At 42.3% G+C, this 25,149-nt stretch overlaps 2 long non-coding RNA genes across 2 annotated transcripts; both read left to right on the plus strand.

Annotated features, from left to right (window-relative positions):
* Nucleotides 1–10,064: 10,064 nt before the first annotated feature.
* On the plus strand, nucleotides 10,065–18,707 carry LOC130737417 (uncharacterized). Its single transcript, XR_009018677.1, has 4 exons — nucleotides 10,065–10,835; nucleotides 11,525–11,643; nucleotides 12,832–15,053; nucleotides 16,642–18,707. It is a non-coding gene; the product is annotated as an uncharacterized LOC130737417 (long non-coding RNA).
* Nucleotides 18,708–18,713: 6 nt separating this feature from the next.
* LOC130737418 (uncharacterized) lies at nucleotides 18,714–24,012 on the plus strand. Its single transcript, XR_009018678.1, has 2 exons — nucleotides 18,714–19,149; nucleotides 23,569–24,012. It is a non-coding gene; the product is annotated as an uncharacterized LOC130737418 (long non-coding RNA).
* The last annotated feature ends 1,137 nt before the right edge of the window (nucleotides 24,013–25,149 follow it).

The following is a 25,149-nucleotide window of genomic DNA, read 5'->3' on the forward strand; positions in this document are numbered from 1 at the left end:
AAGTCTCCCGGGCGAGGGACCCAGGGGTCTCGCCCAGTCCACAAGTCCACAAGACACCGAGCTCGAAGGATGAGAGCTAAGTGTGTCTTTAAGTGAGAAATAAGGCGAGATCCCCAAGGATACTGATCAAGGCCTACAAACTTAAAATCTAAAAGTGAAAAACAATGGCCAACATGGCCTGATAAATAAGCCTTTGTAATCAACACTTTGGATCTCCATCCACGCCCTCTTCTTCTGGGCGACCCAAGTCCACAAGCAGGCTTGTGGCGACGTCTTCTGGTCCGCTTGACTCAGCATAGCCATGCACATGCCCCAAATCGCGATGTTTTGTCACATGTTGCATCTTTTCCACACGTCGCGCCTTGAAACAATGTTTGGATTAGTAAATCCACAGAACCTCAACCACCACCTTTAAAACGCTTTTTCGAATTATGTCAACATCTTGTCAATTTTAAATTTGAACCAACCAGCTTCAACCGTCACGGCTTTCCACTTAATGCGCTGCCCCTACTCTCCGGAACCCACGTCACACTTTTGTGTGTGGGCCCCCCTTTACCATGATGATTTACCGTGATGAGGCACGATTTTCTAGTTTTTATCACACCCAACATCTGAGTTCCCTTCCCTCACTTCATTCATCATCTTCTATTAATTGCTCCCATATTTGCCCCCGACTCTCGCTACAGTCTCCTTTGCTGATCTCACGAATCCCCACTCCGGCTCTTGCTCTTCTCCTCACGGTTCCCCTCCTGGTTAGTCTTCATCCTTTCCTTCTCCCCTTTCTCTCTTTACTTTCTTTGATGTCGTCAACAGGGGCCTTGTCTTCTGTTGAGTAGATCAAAGCCCATCGCTTGACGACCTTCGCCACTCTGCCTTCCCCTACTTCAGAAGCCCCTGATCAAGGAGTTCTTGATCAACCATCAGAATTGTCAACTAGCGAATCTATCTCTGACCTTGCTCGCAAGGTAGGTGGGCTCTGCCATTCTCCATTATTAGAGGGCCTTCTCCGAACCACTAGATGTCAGGGACAAGACCGCCCCTGGCAGCATCGTGGACTTAATGACCCTAAATATTCCCATTTTTTCTTAATTTACGAATACCTGTTTCTTGATCTGAGCATTAAGCTTCCTTTCTCTCCCTTACTTACTCAAATGTTGCGCAATATGAACGTTTCGCCTTGTCAACTCCATCCCCGCTCCTGGGCCTATCTGCGATGTTTTGAGATTATTTTCCATAGCGTTGACGTAACGCCCTTTGATGCCCTTTTTTCCTTCTTCTTTGAAACAGATTCTTAAACCCGAGGATCTCGCGGCTGGGTCTCTCTGGTGCCCCGGCCAGGACGAGAACGATTTGCCCCTTATCAAGTGGGCTCGGAATCTTACTTGGCTCGCCGGTACTTCAGGGTCATCGTCCACCCTGCTTACCCTTCCTCATTTACACAAATGGACGGGAATGCCCTTTTCCCTCTTTACTGGACATTGTCCCCCAGATCCTTATCCAGCCTCCCAAAAATATCTTTTTTCCCCAGAGAAAACTTCGACGTTGAGGTCTTATCCCGACTTCCACTTTTTAGTTGCATTGAACTGCTTGATGTCCCCCCAGGATCTAAATTGCTTCCCCGACTAGGTCCTTTTTCTTATTCCTTTGTCGCACCCTGCGCTTTATACGTCTTTTATTCTAACCGCTGCTTTCTCTTTTTCTTTTCTGGAAAAATGAATTTCTCTTCCGAAGAACTGTTGAAGGCTTTCCTCTCTGGGGGCGTTAAAACCCCTCCCTCTGCTCATACCGGGGAGAAAAGACAAAACTCGCCGTCGGGCGACGGTGCTTATAAGAAGAGAAAATTGGACGAGCTGAAGTCACCTCTCGCTTCGTCAACCGTCCCTAGCGAGGAGGGCACTGCCTCTGGCACTCCCGCCCCGGTTGGTGCGGGCGACCCATCTAAACCTACTCACCAGGGCGAGGCGAGCATTGCCCAGGTTGAGGACCCTTCTCGCCCCCCGGTGTCACCGACAGCCCAGTCCTCGCCTACTGTCATTCACCTCTCAACTTCTGCCTCTGACTTGCCAACTCCTGCTTCTCCCAAGGCTGTTGGCGAGGAAAAAGACCCCCCACTAAATCGTCCACAGAAACCTACTGGCGAATCAAGCTCCGATCCCTTCTCCTTCCTACTTTCTCATCCCTTCCTCGAGAAACTGAGGGAAACGTCCAACCAGAACCCGCAAGACGTTGCCCAAGAAGTTGTGTCCAACCTCCTCCGAGCGGGCTGCCTGTTCGCCCAAGTGGCTTGGGAAGCCCGCCCCCTTTCCAGGATTGCTGGACTCCGGCAGGAGGTGGAGAAGCTGCGCACGACCAACCTTCAAATTAATGAAATTGCTCCAAGTTGTAAGGCCCAAGTTTTTAAGCTTGTGTCAAGTAAATAGAATCCTATTCACGATTAGGGTTGATGTATCGTGAAGGGAAACCTGAACTAGAGTTTACCAAATGAATTAAATATGTGAAGGAGAAAGTTCAGGAAAAGTCTGAGGATTGTATCGAAGTCGATTTAAGTTATAGCACGACTAATATTCGCTTTAAAAACCTAGGACAAGAATCTTAGGAAATAACACTATGTTCCACCCTTGGAACACTGTAGGATTTTAGTCCAAAAATCTTCAGAGAAATGTTAGAACTTCTCTTTTTCCATATATCAAAATCGTTTCGAGGCGAAACTCTAGGATCTACGAATGTCCGATTCCAATCATCGGAAGTTTGCCGAAACCGAATCCCTGGTATTTCAAAACCCTAGAATCAACCGACAATGAAGACTTTTTCTATTCAGAGCTTCAAATGAAGATTCTACACGCGTACACCCATTTCGCTTGATGATTTCAATCTTTCTTCAGAAGGAAGTTTTCCATTCCGACATTTGATGCAAAAAGCAATTTATCGGGTAAAATAGTTTTACACCGACTATGCATTAGTTGCCAAAAATACAAGGAGACATCTTTTTAGTTTTGGAATTCTTTTGCCAAAACATATCTTAGAATTCACGGAGAATGACGCCGGAAAAATCAGATTCGCGAAACTTTCATTTTCCCGCGAATTTCCATCTTCTATATATAGCAAACAAGTGAGAAAAAAAACACAAAACTCCTCCATTTTCTCTCCTCAAGGCCGCGAGCTTCACCAAGGAAGAAGGAAGAAGAATTTTCTTCATTACTTGCTTGATCGTTGATCCGTTAGTTGCTGCTTCAAGGTTTCGAGGTATAGTCGCTAATCCTTACCTCTGATCGCTTTTTCCATAGCTTTTCTGTAGACTTTTCTGAGCTGATAGTTTATGGGTTTTTGCAAAACTATCCTGAATCTTTCATTTCTGATTCTAAACCTCTTCTTTATGTGCCCAAGATCACTTCTGCCGGATTAGATTTTCCGTTATGTCGCCGGAATTCCGTCGGAATCAAATTTAGCCTAAAATACCCATTTTTGGAGTTTTTGAGGTAAAGCTTCAACCTTTAGGCTAAAAACTATCGCCTTAGCTTAGTGCTAGTAGGATTAGTTGTTATAAACGTCGTTGGTGACGTCTCTGCAAAATTTGGTTTTTGGGATTTAAGTTTTGAAATTTCTAAGTTAAAAATCATGACCAAAATACCCCTGCGACAGTTTTTGATCCGATAATTTTTCCGAGTTCAGAATAACCTTAGTTACGGCTAATGATAGCATAGGAACCAAGTTTGATCGAAGAAAAATCGAGTCTCCTAATTACCTAAAGTGGTCGAGCCTATAGGGGGAGGAGGAGGAAAATTTCCTTTTCCGAAAACTTGTCTTTCGCGCTAGATTATCGTACCTTAGAGTATAGATTACTTTGTGTAACCTTAGTAAGTATCGATAGCTTAGTTTTCGATAGATTCTGATAGTATTTCTGTGACTTTGCTTTAAAGGAACTTTTGAGGAATTTCCTGAGGAGCAACGCTTTGCTTGTGAGGAAGAGTTAGAAGATAATCCTGGAGAATCTGCAGGTGAGGGCTACTCACTGAATCTCTAGTTAATGCTTAGGGTCGATGCTTTCGACATTGTTTACTGTTTATGCACTGGATTGTGTGTGACTTGAAAATGTTTTCTGAGGCTTCGGCTGACAATGTAGATGATTCATCTACTGAATATTTTTGAGATTGACTTACATGCTATGTGCTATGTGGGTAATCTAGGATGTGTGGTGCATGCCTTATATGCTAAGTGCTATGTGATTATTGCTTAATATGTTGATATATGACATGTTGATTGGTTGTGCTGAGTATTTATGCTTTTGCAATGAGATCTGAGATTCTGAATGGCGAGAATAGCGGGCAGGTCATGCCGATTTTATTTTGAGAGTTTTGAGAAAGTGTGATAGGACGAATGAGATTCGGACCTTGTCGTGGTGTTGTATGGATCGAGACATTCTCTGGTGTCAGTTGGGGATTAGGAGATCCCGAGAACTTATAAGATTTTGCGATAAGACTAAAAGGATATTATTTTGAAAAGAAAACTCATAAGACATTAAACAACCTTTAAATCTTCATTTAATGATAATAAACTCGAAAGGAAGCTTTGGATGCAAATCTTAGTTGGAAAACGAGAAGTGTCGTCGGATCCTAGTGTTGAAAAAGTTGAGAGGCGTTGAGTATGTGTTGTTGTTGTGCTGTTGGAGCCGCGTTTGTTGTTGTGCTGTTGGAGCAGCTATGTTGTTGGGCTATCCTGGGGATAAGTCCGGGGAATTGATAGTTCCCGAGTATGTGGATACTCTGTGCTCGTTGAGCAGTTGCGACCATCGGATTGAGATGAGTCGGATGATTTGGAGATCATCGTGGGTTATGTGTTGTTGTTGAGAAGTGTCTTTTGTCGCAGAATCGACTTTACCTTAGGGTAAGCTTTTAGAGACTTTAATTTATCTAGAACACGTGGCGACGTGTCGAGTGAGATTCGGAGACGTTGTTTGTCTAATCATCCTGCATTCATGCAACATTAATGAGGTATTAACACAGGACGTACTCTGGACCTCGTCGGATTCCAAAATGGTCATAAGACCCGGATTTCCGTGTAAGAGCGTCTGTAGACGTCTCTTGTAGCAGATCGAAATGGCAGACCTACGGGTTACGGCTGATCTGACTACCGCTGTCGTTGGAATAAGAGGCACGCGGGCCGAAATGGTCCCACCGTGGCTGGTGCTAGGGCTGATCCGTTGATGTCCATCCGTTCCGGATTGCATATTGGTTGACTGGGTTAACCTGCATATCATTTCATGCAACATGCATACTGACTTAGTTGATGAGTGTGTGTGATACTTGTTAATTTTATTTGAGGCATGTTAATTGTGATTACTGTCGTTTATGTTCATTGTGAAATATGCAACCCTAGGATGTTATCCCTAGCTATAAGCCTAAATGGCTATTTCCTTATCTGTATCTATCGGTGGTACTATTTATATAATTCTTTGAAGTTGACCCTCGCGTCTTCTGTGTGTGCTTTGGCGGACAAACGCCCATTGTCAGATGTCTTTGGCGGGCTAGCTCATGATGGTTCACCCTTCGGGGGGAACTAGGGTTGGGATGCTGGAACAGGAGTGCATCGCGGTAGCGAGAGGAGGACGGATGGTGTACATAGACTAGGTCGTTCTGGATTTCAAATTCGGACGACGATCATGCTAGCATGTAGGTTTTAGTGCTGGTGTGAGCTCCTCAAGATGGGATTAGTGTAGGAGTAGAGTCTTAGCTCTGAACATCATTTGTTTCTTTTGAGACAGGGTAGTTTCTCACCTATAGCTTTTTGTGTGGTTTCTTTACGGGAATCACAGAGAATTGGTTGGACATAGGAGGTCTTGTTTCAGGCCGATGGGCCAGCTCATTCTCAGTTTGAGGGATGGTGTTGCGGACACTTCACCTTTACTTTCAGTCTGTACATATTGCCTTCGGGCGCTACACTTTTCTTTCCGTCACTGGAGGTTACTCGTGACGAGGTTGTTACTTACAGCGGGGACTGTATTATATATTGTACATTAGTTCTGTTGTTTTTCGCTTTTGGGTTTTATCTATTTCAGTCTTGTCTTAGTTATTATCAAAAAAAAATATATTCACGTTTTTCCGCATTAAGTTTACTTTCGGTTACTAAAGTGACGCCACCGAAATCGGGGTGTTACACAAGTTGTCCAAACAGTTGACCTCGGAAACGGAAAAGACGGCGAAGATGCAGAAGAAACTCGCTGAGGCGAAGCTTGTGAAGGCTGCAGCGGACAAGAAAGAGGAACAACTTGAAAGCCAAATTGAAGAGCTCCGCAAAACTCTTGGTACTTGGGAGGCTACTCTTGCTTCTCAGAAGGAAGACCTTTCGGCCAAGAATGAGGAAATCGCCAAGTTACGCCGGGAGGAGTAAAGCTCTTGTCGACGCTCGCTCCGATTTGGAGTCGAAACGCAAACTCTTGGCCGAGAAAGACGCCCAGGCCCTCGCCTTGGAGGAGAGGATAAAGGGCGATGCTGCTCAAGCGGTGGCCAATGAGCGTATCTGCGACTTCCTGATCGCCAAGGCTCAAGTCAAACATCTCCATCCGAACATCGACCTTGGTCCCATAGGAGTTTTTAAGAAGATTACGCCCGCCGGGCTGGAGGGTGTCGAAGATCCACCGGGAGTCGCCAATGTTGATCTTGGAGATGTTGTGGAGAAAAAATGAAGAGACAGAAAAAACAATGTTTACTTCTTATCTTTATATTGGATTATTGTAATGTTAGTACTATTTTGTTCTACTCGTCGTATCTTTGTTTAAGCCAGCCGTTTTCGGTTTTCATTATTATATTATTTCTCTAGCACGTTTTAGCGCTTTTCGATTTTCTCTCTCGCATCCTTCATCATTTCTCTGTTTCTGAATTACGTCTGACGACATTGATGGTGTGCTGGGTTCAACTAGGACTCGTTGCTCGGTTTTTGAACCGAGGCTTTTGTTCGCACCAATATTTCCCGTAAGAGCAGGTGCGGCCCCTCCAGCCTTATTAGGTGGGGACTTACAATTGCTCAAAGCCCAATGGCCATATGGGTTTACCCGAGACTTTTGAGCCTAGTTGAAAAACGCTAGCCCATATTTTGGGGAGATTACTGGGATAAGAAGCTTATCCGCACACATCGCAGACGAGTGACGGCGAGCTGCGTCGGCTTTTCCGGAGCAATCCCCAGACATGAAGGTCGTGTTGGGATTGCCACCTTCAGGGAATTTTTCCCACCAAGCTCTCGCCGCAATTCAGTGTGATTGAAATTGCTGGATACAATTTTTGTATTTTCAATCAGGCGTGATAGCCAACAAACTCCCGAGATGGAGAACAAGAACGTGTCTTTGTTTTTACCATTTTTGGGCGCTTTTGGCCAATAACTTCTTGGGATAAGTACAAAAGTATGTTTCTCCATTTCGCATTTAACTCCGCAGCCTGCGTGAGGCGCACTGCCTTCCTTCGCCTCAGATCCAGCTCGCTCTCGCCTTATCAGCTGTAATAGTACTTCAGGCTTGCTGCGTTCCAGGATCGTGGCACCCGTTTCCCATCCAAGCTCTCCAGGTGATATGCTCCTCTTCCCAAAGCTTTTAAGATCCTGTAGGGCCCTTCCCAAATTGGGCTTAATTTGTTTCCGGTGACTCCTATTCGCTTTTTGAGCACCAAATCCCCTTCCTGCTTCTCCCTTGGTTTTACCTTTGTGCCATACCTGGCCGCATCTCGCTGCTTCATCGCGGCTTCCCTGAGGCGGGCCTCATTGTGTGTCTCTGACAACAAGTCCAGCTCTATCGCCATGTTTGAGGAATTTTCACCCTCGAACTTCAGTGTCGTTCGCCACGAACTGTTGTCTATCTCTACAGAGAGCATGGCGTCCGCCCCGTAAGTCATTCTGAACGGAGTCTCCCCTGTAGTTGAGTGTTGTGTTGTATTGTAAGACCAAATAACAATTGGGAGTTCATCTAACCACGCCCCCTTGGCCTCCGAGAGTCGGCGCTTCAAACCTCGCAGGATGACTTTGTTCGCCGATTCTGCTTGTCCATTTGTTTGCGAATGCTCCACCGAAGAGAATCTCCTCTGAATGCCCATCTCTTCGCAGAACTCCTTGGTTTGATTACTTGCGAACTGCGTCCCGTTGTCCGAGACGATCGCCCTTGGTACCCCGAACCGGCAGACGATTCTCTTCTAGTAAAAACCTATAATTTTGGCCGCCGTAATGCTCGCCAGAGGCTCAACTTCCACCCATTTGATGAAGTAGTCCACCGCCACCAGGATGAACTTCATTTGCAACCTAGTGGTGGGAAAGGACCCGACTAGATCGACTCCCCACATGGCAAAGGGCCATGGGGAACTGATTGTGGCTAGTTGCTCTGGCGGAGCTCTGGGTAGGTCCGCAAATACTTGGCACTTCTCGCATTTCCTCACAAACTCTGCACAGTCCTTCCTTATCGTAGGCCAATAGAAAGCCGCTCTAAGGACTTTGCTCGCCAGTGACCTTCCTCCAATGTGGCTTGCACAAACTCCCTCATGGACCTCCGCTATAACAACCTCGTACTTCTCAGGCGGAAGACACCTTAGGAGGGGCGAACTGAATCCTCGCCGGAAGAGTATCCCGTCGAGTAGCGTTTAGTGCCCCGCCTCCCTCCTTTGCGCCTTTGAGTATTTTATTACGTCACTAGGCTCTCCTGCCAGAATGTCAATGATGGGATTCATCCAAGTTTTCTGGCGAACAACTGAAGCCACCAAATCCCCCTCTATGTGGGATTGGCGAGGGTCTCTTGAATCACACTCCGGTTGTTGCCAGGCTTCCTAGTGCTTGCCAGCTTTGCTAGGGCGTCCGTCCTTTGGTTTTGTGTCCTCGGCACGAATTCAGCTACCACCTGTTGCAGACGACCCATGAGCTTCCGCACGCACTCCACATACTTTATCAAGGCCGGCTCCTTTACCTGGAACTTTGCCACTAGCAGCGAGTCTGTTCTTATCAGTAGACTGTCAATTTGCACCTCAATTGCTAGTTTTAAACCCGCAATAAGAGCCTCATATTCTGCTTGGTTATTGCTGGTTTTGAACTGGAATCTGAGGGACTGCACCAACACCAACTCCCCGGGCCCCTGCAGCGTGACCCCAGCCCCGCTTCCGTTTTCGTTCGACGACCCATCGACAAACAATATCCATTGCGTACTCACCTTTTCCCCTTCTTCCGGCGTCAATTCCACCACAAAATCCGCTAAGGTCTGTGCGCCGACCTTTCCTCTTTTGTCATATTGCAATCCATATTCCGACAACTCCACAAACCACGCGACAAGCCTTCCTGACAAATCTGGCTTCTGCAATACCTGTCTCAAAGGAAGGTCAGTTCTTATTTTTACCTGAAAGCTTTGAAAATACGGTCGTAGGCGTCTGGCGGTGACGAGGACGGCGAGTGTAAGACCCCGAAATAAATAACTAGTTTATTTATTTAATTTCATTATATTAAATAATTGAGTGTTTATATTCTATTATTTTAAAGTTATTTTCCTGACTTTATTGTAATTACGAATCAAGGAAATTATTTAAATGATAATATCATTAGTCTTCTTATTTTTAATAAGCCATAACTTTTGTTTTATTCAATAAGCTCAATTCAACGCTCCGTGAGCCATCTGACAGTTGTCTTTTTCTCCCAAATGATGATAAGTACTATTGTCATTTTCTTATAATTTATACTATGCTTATACGCATAATATAACGACGCTATATTTGTTCTAATTGTCTCACAGTTATTCTTTAGCTCAGTTTCTACTCATTTCTTGTCCATGGATTATTTTATTTTGCTCAAAATGATTCAAATTTACATTTCATTATTTCATAGAGTCTCTCATAATTTTTGATATAGTAATATATCATCCTTATATTTTTCTCTTAAATTTGTGAGCTAAATCATTCGGTGTCCAAATCAATTTATTCCATTAGTAAATATCTTCTTATTTTTCCTTGGATATCCCTCCTCCACGTCCCACATGTCAAGGTACCACCAATCAGATTTCCCTCCCTCTCATTCTCGTCCACTCTCTTTCTCACTTTTGACTTTTTTCTTTCTCTTCATAATATCTTTCTTTCTTCTTCTTCTGCAGACTTCTCTTTTTCTTCTTCCCTTCTTTTCTTTTATTCCTTGCAACACTTCTTCCTTCTTCCATTTCTTTTGCTGAAGCACCCACACCACCATGGTACCTCTCACTCACGTCCCCTTCTCCCTCTCCACGAGATGCCACTGTTGGCCACCATCACCATTTCTTCTTCCCCTCAACACCACCGCCCCTCCTCCTCACCGTGGCTGTATTGTATGTCCAGCCAAGAGCCACCACCACCTTGACTTTTCTTCTCTTCCCCCATCACGTCTCTCCCTCTCGTTTCTCCTCTAAAGGTGCAGCAACACCTTCACCATGCCATTTATCCCTTCACCACATCATTTATTTTCTTCTAAATTGCTTTAAGTTGCAGCACCCACGCACACCCCTCTTCCACCATGTTATCACAAGCATCACCATGGGTTTTCTTGGCAGCACCCACAACACCATCGTTACCATGAAGCAGCCACCACCGTTCCTCTTTCTCTTTTGATCAGCATCTTCACATCCTCTTCTTCTCCATGGACAATCAGCTCATGAGCCACCACCATATACAAAAGCTCCAACCATGGCCACTCCAAACAGCCATGAACACGCGAGCACCACAGCCACCGCTGGTCACCACCGCCATGCCTCCTTTCATGAGCGAACCATCACGTCTTCTCCAATCTTCAAGGCTGAAGCCATTTTTCCTCAAAGCTTTCCTTTTTCGTGCTTTTCTCCTCTCACACAAAGAACAAACAAGGTAGCTTATGTCAAGGGCTTCAAACCTATGCTTTTAGTTTTCCATTTGGTTAAGTTTTGAAAAGGTTGTGCTAAAAAGTTGTTTGGATCTCTTTCTACTCTTTGCTAAGCTTGTGACTGTTAAAAATTAAGCTTTGAGTTAGTGATTCTAGTATGTTATTCCTAGTGGTAATAGCTTTCTTTTAATGTAAATGTTTTATGGAAAAGTTGAAATTTTACTCGGAAGTGATTTTGGAAAAAAATAAATAAAATAGCTTTTCATAGAAAGGGTTGGAAAAGATTGTTCTTGGAATTTTTCTAAGTTTAGGCATGTGTTTTGGGTTTGGAAAATCAATTCTGAAACTTGTTTTTATTTAGTGAAAATCATAAGTTAAGTTTGAGGACTAAAAGTTTATTGTGGGAAAACCTTAGGACTAAAGCACAATATGTTTAGAAGTTTTGGGTTTAACTTGAATTTTAAAAGTCTTGGGGTTTGTTTGATAAATTTATTAAAAGTTGAGGACTGATTTGCAAAATGGGTTTTCTTAAGGACCTTTCTTTAAAACTCACAAATATTTTCTCTTCGGACTTTAGTCCTTGGAACATAAAGCATATGCATTAACCTAAGTGAGTTAGAAGGATTAGCTAAACTTATTTTGGAACTTTAGATACGATCTTAGAGGCTAAGGTTTAGCATATGTACTTATGAAGGGTACGGACAACGGGAACGCTTGGCGACGAAACCAAAGAACAAAAAGGAAGCGAGCCGACACGGGAAAGCGAGGGTGTGATTGGATTGGAGTTGCAGTTTAAGCATGAAATTGGCTAAGGTAAGGGTAACTCAGTTTTAGCGCGTCTTTGAGTCTTGCATGCTATTATCGCACTGCATGCGTTTGAGATGAAGGTGTTTAAATTGATTGGCATTTGATTATGATTGTTGTGTTGAACTGGGAAAATGTTTTCTGGAGGCTTCGGCCGAGTGAACTTATTGAGACGTGTGTCTCCGTTTTCTGATAGGCTTCGGCCGTTTACTGGTTTCTGTCATTACTGCTTTCTAGTGGATATGATAGGGTTATGTTTTACAGCATTGAATTATTGATTCATCGCTCAATAGAGCTTGATGTGTTTGTGCTGGTATGGAACTAAATTGATGTATGCTTGTTGATATTAAGAGTAACATAGGGTTACTCTGTCTTGATTATTGGATATGAAATTGATGATATTTGTGTATATGCATTGTTGGATTGTACTGTGTGGCCTGCGCGGCGTATTGTGGGGCCTGTGTGGCAAACTGTGTGGCCTGAGTGGCGTACTGTGTGGCCTGTGTGGCGTACTGTGTGGCCTGCGTGGCGTATTGTGGGGCCTGTGTGGCATACTGTGTGGCCTGAGTGGCGTACTGTGTGGTCTGTGTTGCCTGCGTGGCGTATTGTCGGGCCTGTGTGGCATACTGTGTGGGCTTTGTGCCGTTGTACGTGTGGAGCCTGTGTGGCATATTAAGTGGCATTCAGGAGTTATCGTTCTCCGTCTGTCCCGTCTATCAAGGGCGTTATTAAGTGGCATTAAGGAGTTATCGTTCTCCGTCTGTCCCGTCTTGCGAGACGCTTTTGATTGGACCTGTCTTGGTAGTAACACATAGTTGTACTACAGGGCACTTATATTGAGGATTGTTGATATCTGATTTAATGTTATGTTGTTGAAGTTTGTTGATCTCTGATTTGATGTTATATTGTTGAGGTTGTTGATATCTGACTAAATGTTATACTGTTGAGGTTATTATTATCTGATTTAAATCTGTTGTTATGTTGCTGATATCTGATTTAAGCCTATATTGTTGATATCTGATTTGATTTTATGTCATTGGATATATGTCGTCATCTATCTGGAATTAAGTTGCTAGCTTATGTGCCATGTTATGCACTTTAACTTTAATAACATGTTTTTCCCTTTTATACGTGGTAATTGCATGGAGTTAACCCTTTCTATTTGCTATTTGTTGCTTGGGCGCTTAACGCTATTAGGCGATGGAGAATCTTCGATGAAGGTTGACCTTCGTGCGAGTTCGAGGTGAGGACTTGAAGAATTATGGAAGACTCAAAGAATAGAGTCGGGTGTAGGGATAGAGTCTTGGGTTAGAGAGCTTACCGTTATTGGTTTAGCTTGCATAATGATTTTATGAATTTATATTTGAGGTTTCGGGTAGGTTTCGATGCATTGCTTTCCTGCGGTTCCCCGATGTGGAGATCGTAGGGAGTATTTCGGATTCATGGTGTCATTGCATAATAGGTTTTTTGTTGAGTTGTTTCTATTGGTTAGGTTTTGTAGTTGGGAGTATGCATGACATGTTTTGGAAATACATTTGAAAAGAAAAAAAATATACTCGTGTTTATACATCCTTTTGGAAAACATCGCATATTTACTTTAATAGGTTACTAAAGTGACACCCGAAATTCGGGGCGTTACAGCGAGCGCCGCTTTTTCTATCTTCTGATACCTGACCTTTGCCCCCTGAAGTGTATGGCTTACGAAATAGACTATCTTTTGCTCTGCATCCACCTCCTGAAGAATCACCGAGCTTATTGTGTGATCGCCAACGGAGAGGTATAAATGCAAAGGCAGGCCTTGGACAGGTTTCGAAAGGACTGGTGGGGCGGACAGTGTGAGACCCAAGTTTTTAAGCTTAGAATAAATTAATTAAATTCATATTCACGATTAGGTTTCGATATATCGTGAAGGAAATCTGAACAAGTGTTTACTGAATGGAATAAATTTATGAAGGAGAAAGTTCAGGAAAAGACTAAGAATAGTATTAAAGTCGATATAAGTTATAGCGCGAGTCTTATTCGCTTACGCCTAGGGCAAGAGCGTTAGTAAACGATTAATTTACCCTTAAGAGCACTATAGAAACTAATTCCAAAAATCTTCAGAGAAATGTAAGAATTTCTCTTATTCATTTCCATGACAAGCGTTTCGATACGAAACCCTGAGATATACGAACGTTCGATTCCAATTCTCGGAGGTTTGCCGAAACTAAATCCCTGATAACTCTAGAACCTTAAAATAAACTGTCAATGAAGACTTTTTCCATTCGGAGCTTCAAACGAAGATTCCACACGCGTGAACCGATTTCTTTCGATGTTTCTCATCTTTCTTCAGAAAGAAGTTTTCTCTTCCGACATCAACTTCAAAAAGTAGTTTTTCGGGTAAAATCGATTTACACCGACTTTGGATCGTTTGTTTAAATTCCAAGAAACCTGTTTCGAGTTCTGGAATTATGTCGCCAGAACCTATCTTAGAATTCACAGAGGAATGCGCAGGAAAAATCGGAATCGCGAAATATTCATTTTCCCGCATTTTCCATTACCTATAAATAGCAAAAAAATGAAAATTTCTCACCACCATCATTGAAGAGGCCGCGAGCTTGAGAGGAGAGGGAGGAGAAAAGATTTTCGCCGTTTCTTGCCTGATCGTCTCACTAACAGTTGCTACGCGTAGACATCGAGGTATAGTTGCTATTCCATACTTCTGATCGTCTATTCCATCGTTTTTCTCTATGTCTTTCTGTGCTCAAAGTTTTGAGCTTTTTGTAAAACTGTCCAAATAACTTGATTTCAGTGTCTAAACTTGTTGCCTACATGCCCAAGAGCATGAATATCCGGTTGTTTCCTGCTGAATCTCGCCGAATTGCCGCCGAGTTTCAATTCTGCTCGAAAAACCCATTTTTGGCCAAAGCTTCGTCCTTTAGACTTAAAACTCTCGACTGAGCTTAGCTCCAGTAGGATTAGTTGTCATAAACTTCGTTGGTGACGTCCCCATCCAATTTGTTTTTCGAAATTCCAATTTTGAAATTCCGAGCAAAAGACACTGACCAAAATACCCCTGCGACAGTTTTCGATCCGATAATTTTTCCGTGCTTTAATTCGCCTTAGTTGCGAATAATGATAACCTAGGAACCAAGTTTGATCGAAGAAAAATCGGCGCACACAAATAGTGTGTGTGGCCGAGAGCACCCTCCAAGGGGGAGGAAAATTTGTTTTTCGAAAACATGTCTTATCGCGTTAGATTATCGTACTTCGGAGTTTATGATGCTTCGTGTAACTTAAGTAATTGTTGTCTGCTGAGTTTCTGACTGATTGAGATTGAATTATGTGGTTTTCGCCCAAAGGTTCAATTGTGGAAACTTTGGGGTTGACTGAACAAGCTTGTGAGGGAGACCTACACCGCGAGACTGGAACAACTCGAGGTTAGGGCAACTTACTTACTAGCTATTTATATTGTAGGCGTCGATAACTTCGACTTGAATATTGCTTGATATTGAAGATTGCATTGAATGTTGATTATCGCTTTGAACTGGAAAATGTTTTCTAGAGGCTTCGGCCGAATGAACTTATATGAGACGTGTGTCTCCGTTTTCTGAGAGGCTTCGGCCGTTTACTGGTTTCTGTCTTATGATTTCCGCACAGAATTATTGTCGTATTGCTTCTTATAGCTTGAGATATTGATATTGTTGTCGAATCGTGCGCTTTGACGCGATTGCGAAGTGTAGGACATTTGAATTGATTCTTTTTTATCATTCGGGTTGAAAGAATAACCCTAGGCAGGTCCTGACCTGAGGTCTGAGATCTAGCCCTCCTTGAAATACTTAGACTTTTCCCGGGGATTATATTTGGGGGATTTGGGAAACTTTGAATAGTTTGAATTTGGAACTTGAGAACTTATGGAACTTGGATTTCGATAATAAACCTCATAACTTGATTAACTCAACTTGAAATGCTTTGATTAATTAACGAGACCTTTAGGAAAATTTAAGAGTTGGAAATGATTGTGAAAAACGGGAATAGTCGAAAAGCCTTGAACTTGAGATGATTTGATGGTCGTCACAGGGATGAACCATAGTGACCATGGAAATGTCACTGAGTGCAATATGTACTCCTGCTTTTCACAGCCTAGTCGCAAAGACGACTTTGACCTTCGGGTACTTTTAAAATTGAGATTTGCAGTTAAACACGTACGAGCGAGGACGATTCAGTGTTTGACTAACCATATTGCATCATGCATACGTTCGGGGTTTGGGGACGGTCCAAAGACTGGGCCTTCACGAAGAACACCAAGAGTGTATCTTCGGCATTGCGGCGCGAATCCGTATGTCCAAACCCGACGGGTTGGACCGATTCGGCAATAATTGTTTGACACGCGTGAGTCCGTATATTCAATCCGATGGATTGGATCGATTCGGCGGTAGTCACTCAGGCACGCGTGAGTCCGTACATTCAATCCGATGGATTGGATCGATTCAGCGATTGCCATTTAAACTCACGTGAATCCGTATATTCAATCCGATGGATTGGATCGATTCAGTGACAACCTTTCGACACGTGCGGATCCGTATGTTCAATCGAATGGATTGGATCGATTCGGCGATAGTCATTGGACGCGCGCAACGTCTGTATGTTCGACTCTATTGAGTGAACCGACTTGGCGTTGTCATTTGTTGCGTGTGCGAGTCTGTATGTTCAACCCGATGGGTTGGATCGACTTGACATGCCTATTTATTGGGATCATCTTTTGAATTGACATTGCATGTATACATGCACCCTTATTGAATTGTTGAGCCATTGTTTATTGAACTGTTGAGATAGCAGATATCGAATTGTTTATTAGAGCCTTGATAACATGCTAAGTATATACCTTAAGATAGGCAACTGAGAACCTATATAAGTATATACCCCCTTTATGACATGCTGTTTGTATATCTAGTGTATTCCGTAAGTTGACCCTAGCGCCTTGGCTTTGTTTGTATGTTTATGTTTGGGCGGTCGGCCTGCTGCCAGGCGTCCGTCAGTCGATTCGTGATGATTCGTCACTCGAGGAGGACCAGGAGCGTAATGACTTTTACTGAAGCTTTCGACGAGGACCCGGACTGAATGCATGACCAGATGAGGGTCGATGATGGAAGTATAGGGTATGGGTGTTTAGAGCCTACTAAGGTTGGGCGTTAGTGTCATAGCTCTGATTGTCATTTCTCATTTTGGGGCAGGGTAGGTCCCCGACTATTAGCTTTTTGTGTGGTTCCCTTCCATGAGGATCACAGGGAGTTTGTCGGACGTAGGAGGTATTTTGGAAGCCGTTATGGGCTAACTTACTTTCTTGGAGGACTGTATTTATAAAACTTATGACTCTATCTATGGGTCGCACTTGTTTGCCGTTGGGCAATACTTTTAGTTACTTAATGTTACTTTCCGTCACTTGAGGACACTCGTGACGATGTTTTTAGTTGCAGCAAGGGCTGTATTTATATTGTATATTAGTCGCTGTTAATCGCGATTGGGTTGAGTCTTTATTTCGACAAGTCATTTTATTTAAACAAAACGAAAAAAAAATATTCACGTTTTTTTTATTTTCGCTTTATTTTATTTTTGAGTTACTAAAGTGACACCCGAAAATCGGGGTGTTACAGACAGCATCTCCATGAGGCGGGTGAAAGCTTCCTCGCACTCTGAATTCCACTCAAATGTCGCGTTCTTCTTGAGGCATTTAAAGAACGGGGCTGACTTGTCGCCCGAGTGAGGGAGAAAACGGGGTAAGGTCGCGATCTGCCCGGTTAGCCTCTGCACTTCCTTCACGTTGCTTGGGCTTTTCATCTCTTGGATCGCCTTGCACTTGTCTGGATTGATTTCGATTCCTCTAGACGTAATCATGAAGCCTAAAAACTTCCCACCCTGTATGCCGAAAGAACACTTTTCCGGATTAAGCCTCATGTTATGCTTCCGAATCCTATCGAAAGCCTCCATCAAATCCTCATGATGATTCGATCCCAGAACCGATTTGACGATCATATCGTCAATGTATACCTCTATGTTCCTTCCTACTTGGCCTTCAAACACTTTATCCATCAACCGCTGATACGTCGCCCCCGCATTCTTCAACTCAAAAGGCATAGTTTGGTAACAGTAGTTCATCCTTGCGGTCATAAAAGTTGTTTTGTCTTCGTCCGACGGATGCATCTTGATTCGATGATATCCTGAATAAGCATCCATTAAACTCAGAAGTTCATTCCCTGAAGCTCCGTCCACCAGCTTATCTATGCTCGGCAAGGGATATGAATCCTTTGGGCATGCCTTGTTCAAGTCTGTATAATCCACGCACATTCGGCACTTCCCGTTCGCCTTCTTGACCATCACAACATTTGACAACCAGGTAGGGTACTTGATTTCCCGTATGAAGTCTGCCGCAAGCAACTTGTTTACCTCTTGCTGGATAGCCTTCTCTTTCTCGTTTCCCATTCTCCGGCGAGTTTGGGTTATAGGCTTAGCCCCTGGATTCAATGCAAGCCTGTGGCAAATGAAGTTTGGGTCTATACCTGGCATGTCCTTGTGACTCCAGACAAAAAGGTCTAGATTGTCGCCTAACAACTTTGATAACCTTTGTTCTTGGTCCTTACTTAACTTGGTTCCTATCTTGAGTATCTTCTCGCCGAACTTAAGCTCTTTGGTTTCTTCTATCGGTGTGGGCCTACTGACACGTCCCTCGCCCCTTGGGTCCAAATTTTCTTATGGCGCCTCAACTTCGCTGCAACGGTGCCCGACTGAAGCATTTTTCTTCCCATATCGATCCACAACATTACAGTAGCATTCCCTTGCGATCCTTTGATCCACAACAATTCTTCCAATATGCCCACTCGGCAGTGGATACTTCACTGCCAGGTGTGCTGTTGAGATCACGACACACAGACGGTTTAAGGTGTTTCGCCCGATGATCATGTTGTATGACCCGTCCGCCTCAAGGACTAAATATTTGACGCTGATCGTCCTAGCGTTCTCTTCCTCGCCAAACGTGGTATCAAGGTTGTGAACACCTAATTTTGTCCTACCTTAATAATATTAAATTTAGCCCTCAAAATAATAATAATAATAATAATAAATTAAAAAATTTCAGAATTTATAAAATTATTAATTAATTAAATACCAAAATAATAATAAAATACCAAAATTAAATTAGGTGATTTTAGGTCAAGTATTTCTTTCTCCCCAAGATTGGTTCCAAAGAATATTCTAGATAAAGATCAGGAGTAGTGAGCAAGAAACCCTAGGTTATAAATATATGAGTCTCTTTCTGGTAGATGCAGGTTCAAAAGGATGTTCAGAGAGAGAGAGAAACATAGTGATCACCTTTGAGTTGTAGTTCCATCTTTAAATTGAGTTGTAGTTCCATCTTTAAACTACAACTCTAAAATACAAGATACCGAGGATGAGAGTGAGTTTTCTCATTGCCCGATTGGCAAAACAGCATGAGGTAGTACCAGAATCATCATGTGCTAATTCGTCTTGTTCTTCAACCAGGTTAAGTAACGTGATTATCCTTCCTCTTTGCTAGGTAACATCATGATTATTAGTACTTGCTATTAGATCAATTTCCTGGGTGAATATATGAACTTATGAACCTGATACGAACCTGTGAATTTTATGATGATGATATGCTATTATTTGCCTATTCTAATCTGATTTTGTATGTGATGTAGACAATTGTTTCAATAAAATGCAACTGGACAATTAATGAATTTGATTTCAATGTTTCTAGTCACAATATCAACTCACATGATCTCTCTGCTTTGTTATTTTCTCTTCATCAATTCATGTTTTGCAAGTGTGAGATCTGTCCTGTTTTTTTTTTTCTCCCCTTGTTTCGTCAATGTCGGTCCCTGTTTTGGCCAAGATTTGTTTTTTCCTTTCTCGTAAACGTAATTGTTTCTAGGAAGGATCAGATTCTTTAATTTTAATAATATATTAAGCATATATCACTTGCTGCTAGACTTATTCTATAACTAATTGAATTCAATCATTCATAATCGAGATAAATAGAAAACAAATGTTAGATAAGAAATTCTTAATATAAAATCCTTTAAAATATGAGAAAAAGTTTGATGCACCGACGGTGTAAAGTTTTTTTACACCGTCAACCAATCAGATTTCAAGGATGTGAGAAAATCTCTCTTTTCATTTAATATCTATAATTGACATGTCACATCCTTGAAATCTGATTGGTTGACAGTGTAAAAAAACTTTACACCATCGGTGCATCAAAATTAAACATATAAGTTATGCACGAAGGTATTATATCACCTATTTCAAAGTGCCTAAATAAGACAACTTAAAATAATAACATAAATGTACATTCAAATCAAAGTCAATTCTCAGCTTCTTCAAGCCTCTCATAACCAAGCTTCTTCAAACTTTATCCAATCCTTTCATAATCAAGCTTCTTCAAGCTTTCATAGTCAAATTCAGGCTTCTTCAAGCATTTCAAATTTCGGCTTCTTTAAACCTGTCAAGATCAAATTCCAGCTTCTTTAAGCCTTTCAAGATCAAGCTTCTTCAAGCTTTCTCCAATTATTTCAATCCAAGCTTTTCCGTCAGAACTACGTCGCCTTGATTTCTCTCTAAAGAGAATACGTAGGCCGGGAAGCGATTCCCGTCAGGCACCCCAAATTAAAAATCTATTTGAACCCTAAGAACTACGTGGCCTTGAAGACCCCAATTCACAAGGGGGGATACGTAGGTGCAAGCCTCAAAGGCTTGTCAGGCCAAATCTGTACATAACCCATTTTTCTTTTCTTAATTGAATTTCATAATAAATATACATAATTCTCTTAGGGTGAAATAAATACTTTAAAAGCTATTAAATTTTACACAATTAATTAGAGGTAACTGTTTATGAACAGACGTCGTAGGGTGTTACTACCTTCCCTACGCGTAATTGACTCCCGGATTCAACTCTGATTGCGAAGATCATAATTTTATGGGTTTTCTAATGTTTTCCCACTGTAAAAACATTGATGGCGACTCTTCTGAATTCTAATGTTTGTAGCGCCGTCCCGCCGCAATCTTGGTTGCGACAAAGGTCAATAGCGCCCTTCACCCATACTTGCTCGCCCGCGAATCCCACCAGGGTTCCCCCATAAGGAGCAAGACTTCCCTCGCGCACACCGAGCCGAGCAAACGCTCTGATGTAAATGATGTCCGCCGAACTTCCCTGGTCTAGAAGTACTCGCTGGACGGTGAGCTGATTAACACGGAGGGAGATCACGATCGGATCATCTAAATACAGTTTTATTCCGCAGAAATCAGCAGATGAAAACTTGATATCTGGATGTTGAAAACCAAAAGGAATCTCTGTAACTGCATTCACCGCTCTAACGTATCGCTTCCGTGCCGCACTAGTGGTTCCTCCTCCACCGAAACCTCATGCAATCGTGCCAACCTTTTTCGCCGTCGGAAACACATTGCCCCGCGTCGTGGCTAATTTCCCTGCTACAATCAGCTTTACCACCGCGCGCTGTAGAGCCTGACATTTTCCAGTATCGTGTCCTGAGATTCGGTGATAAGCACACCACTCCGCTTCAATCTGTCCTTGAGAAAAAGGAGACTCCAGTCGTTGTACGGAATCTCGGTAATGTTGTTTGTATGAAGCATCAAGCTCCGGCGCTGATTTTGTGGCGTTCGTTTCCGCATCATGTCGTTCCAGGCGATTTATGACGTCGCGAATCAGCCCTCGCCAACTCGCTCCATCACTCGATTCTTGAGGTTGAAGCTGCACACCTCCCTCATTTCTCGAGAAAGAAGTTTAAGACCTTGCTTGCTCATCGTGCCGTTGCGGCAGCTCGCGTGCTCGCTCTAACCTCTCTCCATCTGACAATCGATGCCTCACCATTGAGCTCCACTGGTTTTCCTAGATGCTCCAACGAAAAATCTTCGAAACTCAGAATCAAGGAATTTCTCCTCTCAATCACTATCTACGAAGAAAATTTCAGAAAATCGCTCAGAAAAATGATTTTCACTCCTCTGAATCACGATCCATGTAGTCCGGGAATAGAAATCTACCGATTCCCACAGACAGTGCCAAATGTTCCGTGCTAGAACATAGAGAGGGAAGGTAGTACCCAAAGTATGAGGAAGGTGATGAGAATGCTTAGAGAGAGAAGCTCTAACCACTTAGAGAGAGAAAATGTAACTGAATTTCAATGCTATTATTATTCAAATGAGCTAAGAGTCCTTTACAATTGGTGTTCCCTTCCTATTTATAGAGGTGGAGTTGGGCTTCGGCGCCTCTTTCCTATTCAGATGGGCCAGTTGGGCCTCAGGAAGGGAGGCCCAAGGTCATGGTGCGTCCCCCGCCCAAGGTCAAGTCTCCTGGGCGAGGGACCCAGGGGTCTCGCCCAGTCCAGATTGTGTGTTCAATTATGGAACTTTCAACTGTAATATTGATAAAGTTTGCTTTCCGGAAACCCGAGGACGTTTTAATTTACCTCCACAGAGACCTTAATGAACCTCAGGGTCATGGATTAAGTCTTCAGGGTTCCTTCCGGAGTTTCAGTCCGCGTTGTCTTGATCTTTTTGTGTAAAGAATCTTTTCGGCGAAGGACGTTTTCTCATCCGGATAAGATTTCCTCAATTAGTTATGCGTCAGATTTTGGAGCAAGTTGTTTCTAAAATTCCTTTCTCACTTAAGTGAATCCGAAGCAAGTATCAACCTTTTATCGTTGAATACTCAGCTTAAATTAGTAGATAAAAGGCTAAAAAGCATTTTTGGCCCCTGCTGTTTTAAGTTTGTGCAAATTATGCCCCTACTCTATTTTTGTCGACGTTTCTACCCCTCAAATTTTCAAACAGTGCACCGTCTACCCCTCTATCAGTCAGGCTTTCTCAGGAGAGGTTCATGAGTGAATTGGAGAGATGAATAGGAGTATAAGAAGTAGATGATGATCAAGGAAATGATATAAATTAAATTTGCTTGATGTATATATCAATTATGTATGTAACTGAACTGGTTAAATGCATGTTTTGCTACTTATAGGTCTTGAGTTTGAATCTCCCATGCCCCCGTTTTCCAATTTCACTTGTAATTTCCACGTGGTAGGTCCAAAAAATATATAAAAAATGCCAAATCAGCTCATTCCGTTAGTTTTTTAACATCTGACTGACGGAGGGGTAGACGGTGCACTGTTTGAAAACATGAGGGGTAGAAACATCGACAAAAATAGAGTAAGGGCACAATTTGCACAAACTTGAAACATCAGGGGCCAAAAGTGCTTTTTAACCTAGATAAAAATACCAAAACACCCGGACTAACTCACCTTTTCTTTCCCTCTCCTCTACAAATAGAGGAAAAGGCACTATTCATCCACAAAAAACACACACACCCGCAGGCTTGGAGGAGAGAAAGGGAGGTGGAGAAAACCTTGAGTTCTTGCTTGATTCTTTGATGTTTGGAGTGATCTTAGAAGGCTTGGAAAGGTGTTAGTTTGGAGAATCTTCTACCATCATCATCTTCTCTTTTCCACACTCTTTTTCCTCAACCCATTCAACCCTCAATCTTGAGCTTTTGAGTTAGAGGTTGGTTTAGCTTCAAATTAGGTATCAATAAGATTGTATGCATGCTCTTAGGACAGCCTCGAGGTGCCCAACCTTTAAGTAACAATATCGTTGGTTTGTCCCCTCGCCAGGCAGAGTGACGTTTATCCGGATTGTGTCGAGCATGCATCACATTGGCATCTCATATGACTAACTATACTCGTTGATGTGTTAGTGATGAATCGATAATATGATATGGATATACTATTGGCATATATGATATAACATGTTAGACACACACACACACACACACACACATATATATTCATATCCTGATGTGTTGTTATGTATTATACATTATTCCGTAAGTTGACTCTTGCGTGCCTTGTTTGTATGTTTGTGTATGGGCAGTTGACAAACTTCCAAACAATGACAGGTGACGATGTGAGCTGATGCTACTCTACGTGGAAGAACAGTAGAAGACTCGAAGAGTAGAGTCGGATGTAACGCTAGAACCTTTGGGTAGAGAAGCCTACTGTAATGGTTTGAGTGTGCAGGATGATATTATGTGTTTGTATTTGCGGATTTGGGTAGGTTCTGGTGCATTGCTTTCCTGCGATTCTTCAGTGTGTAAATCGTAGTGAGTATATCAGATCTATGAAGTCATCGCATAATAGATTCCTTGTCGAATCTAATTCTATTTGTTGTGTTCATCCTTCGTTATTCCTTGGTCAAGGCTGGATGTAAAATTATGTATGCTTAGGAATATGCAAAGCATGTTTTGGAAATGCTTTGAAAAAAAAATTATATATATCTGCATTTGAAAACTACTTATGAAAACATGTTGCATTTTTATTTGAGACAAGTTACTATTGTGACCCCTGAAAGTCTGGGTGTTAAATTGATCATAATTAGCATGATTTAGGCTTAAATCAACCAAACCAATCGAAACTAATTAAATGAGTTTTATTTCAATTATCGAGCTTATCAATCATATTAATCCAATTCTCTAAACACTTTATTTCTAGCTATATAGTAAGAACTTAATCTGAATCTTATATATCAAGATTCAAATTTTTATGCACATAATATTGCAATTTTTTTATGCACATAATTTTTATGTTGGTCAATATGCATGGAACATAATTCAGTGGTTTGGGGTATGCATTTAACAATCAGGATTATATTTTTGTCGACTATCGGTGTGGGGTATGCATTTGGCTAGGATGTCGTGGTGGATTAAAGCGTGGTGGGGAAGTTTCCCCTATGGTGCCGATCAGTTCAAATATATTAGCTTTCCAAAGCTGATTAGATTGAGGAAAGTGCAAGGTTGGATTCTCCCATCGGAAGACGTTCTGAAATTTAATGTTGATGATTCTGGGGAAGAGCGAAATTGATGGCATTCTAAGGAACCATAGATGTCAAGTGTTGGGTTATTTTTCTAAGGCAATAAGGGATATATATGTTGGCTTATGAGGTGGAGGTACAAGTGATTCTTCGTGCCCTTTTGTTATGTCAGAAATTTCAGTTTGAAACCATGATAATTGAAAGTGATTCGTCCATATTTGTGGGATGGGTGAATGATAGAGATCATAGGCCTTGGAAGTTATATCAAACGCTGCATAAGATTAATCAGTTGAGTTCCATGGTAAACTGTATTGGTTCGAGGCATATCTTGAGAGAAGGGAATGCCAAGGAGGACTATATGGCGCAGAAGGGGTGATAAAGGTTTTTTTCCTTGATTGTACTACTTTGGAACCAAACCCTTATGATTCAATCGTAGTAAAGTAGATACGAGTTTATCGTCCTTAGGGATTGTGTGAACATTAGTTCCACTAGTTAAACATTGATTTGAGCAGATGAAAAGATATTTGAAGAATATGGTTTTGTGATTTTCAATATAAGGAAAACGGTAAAAGAAGGTTCACAGAGGTAACGAAGAAGAAAACATATTTAGAATGCATTCACCTAATCCTCTAATTGCTTTCAACT

The sequence above is a fragment of the Lotus japonicus genome, chromosome 2 (genome assembly GCF_012489685.1).
Source record: "Lotus japonicus ecotype B-129 chromosome 2, LjGifu_v1.2".
Taxonomy (NCBI): Eukaryota; Viridiplantae; Streptophyta; class Magnoliopsida; order Fabales; family Fabaceae; genus Lotus; species Lotus japonicus.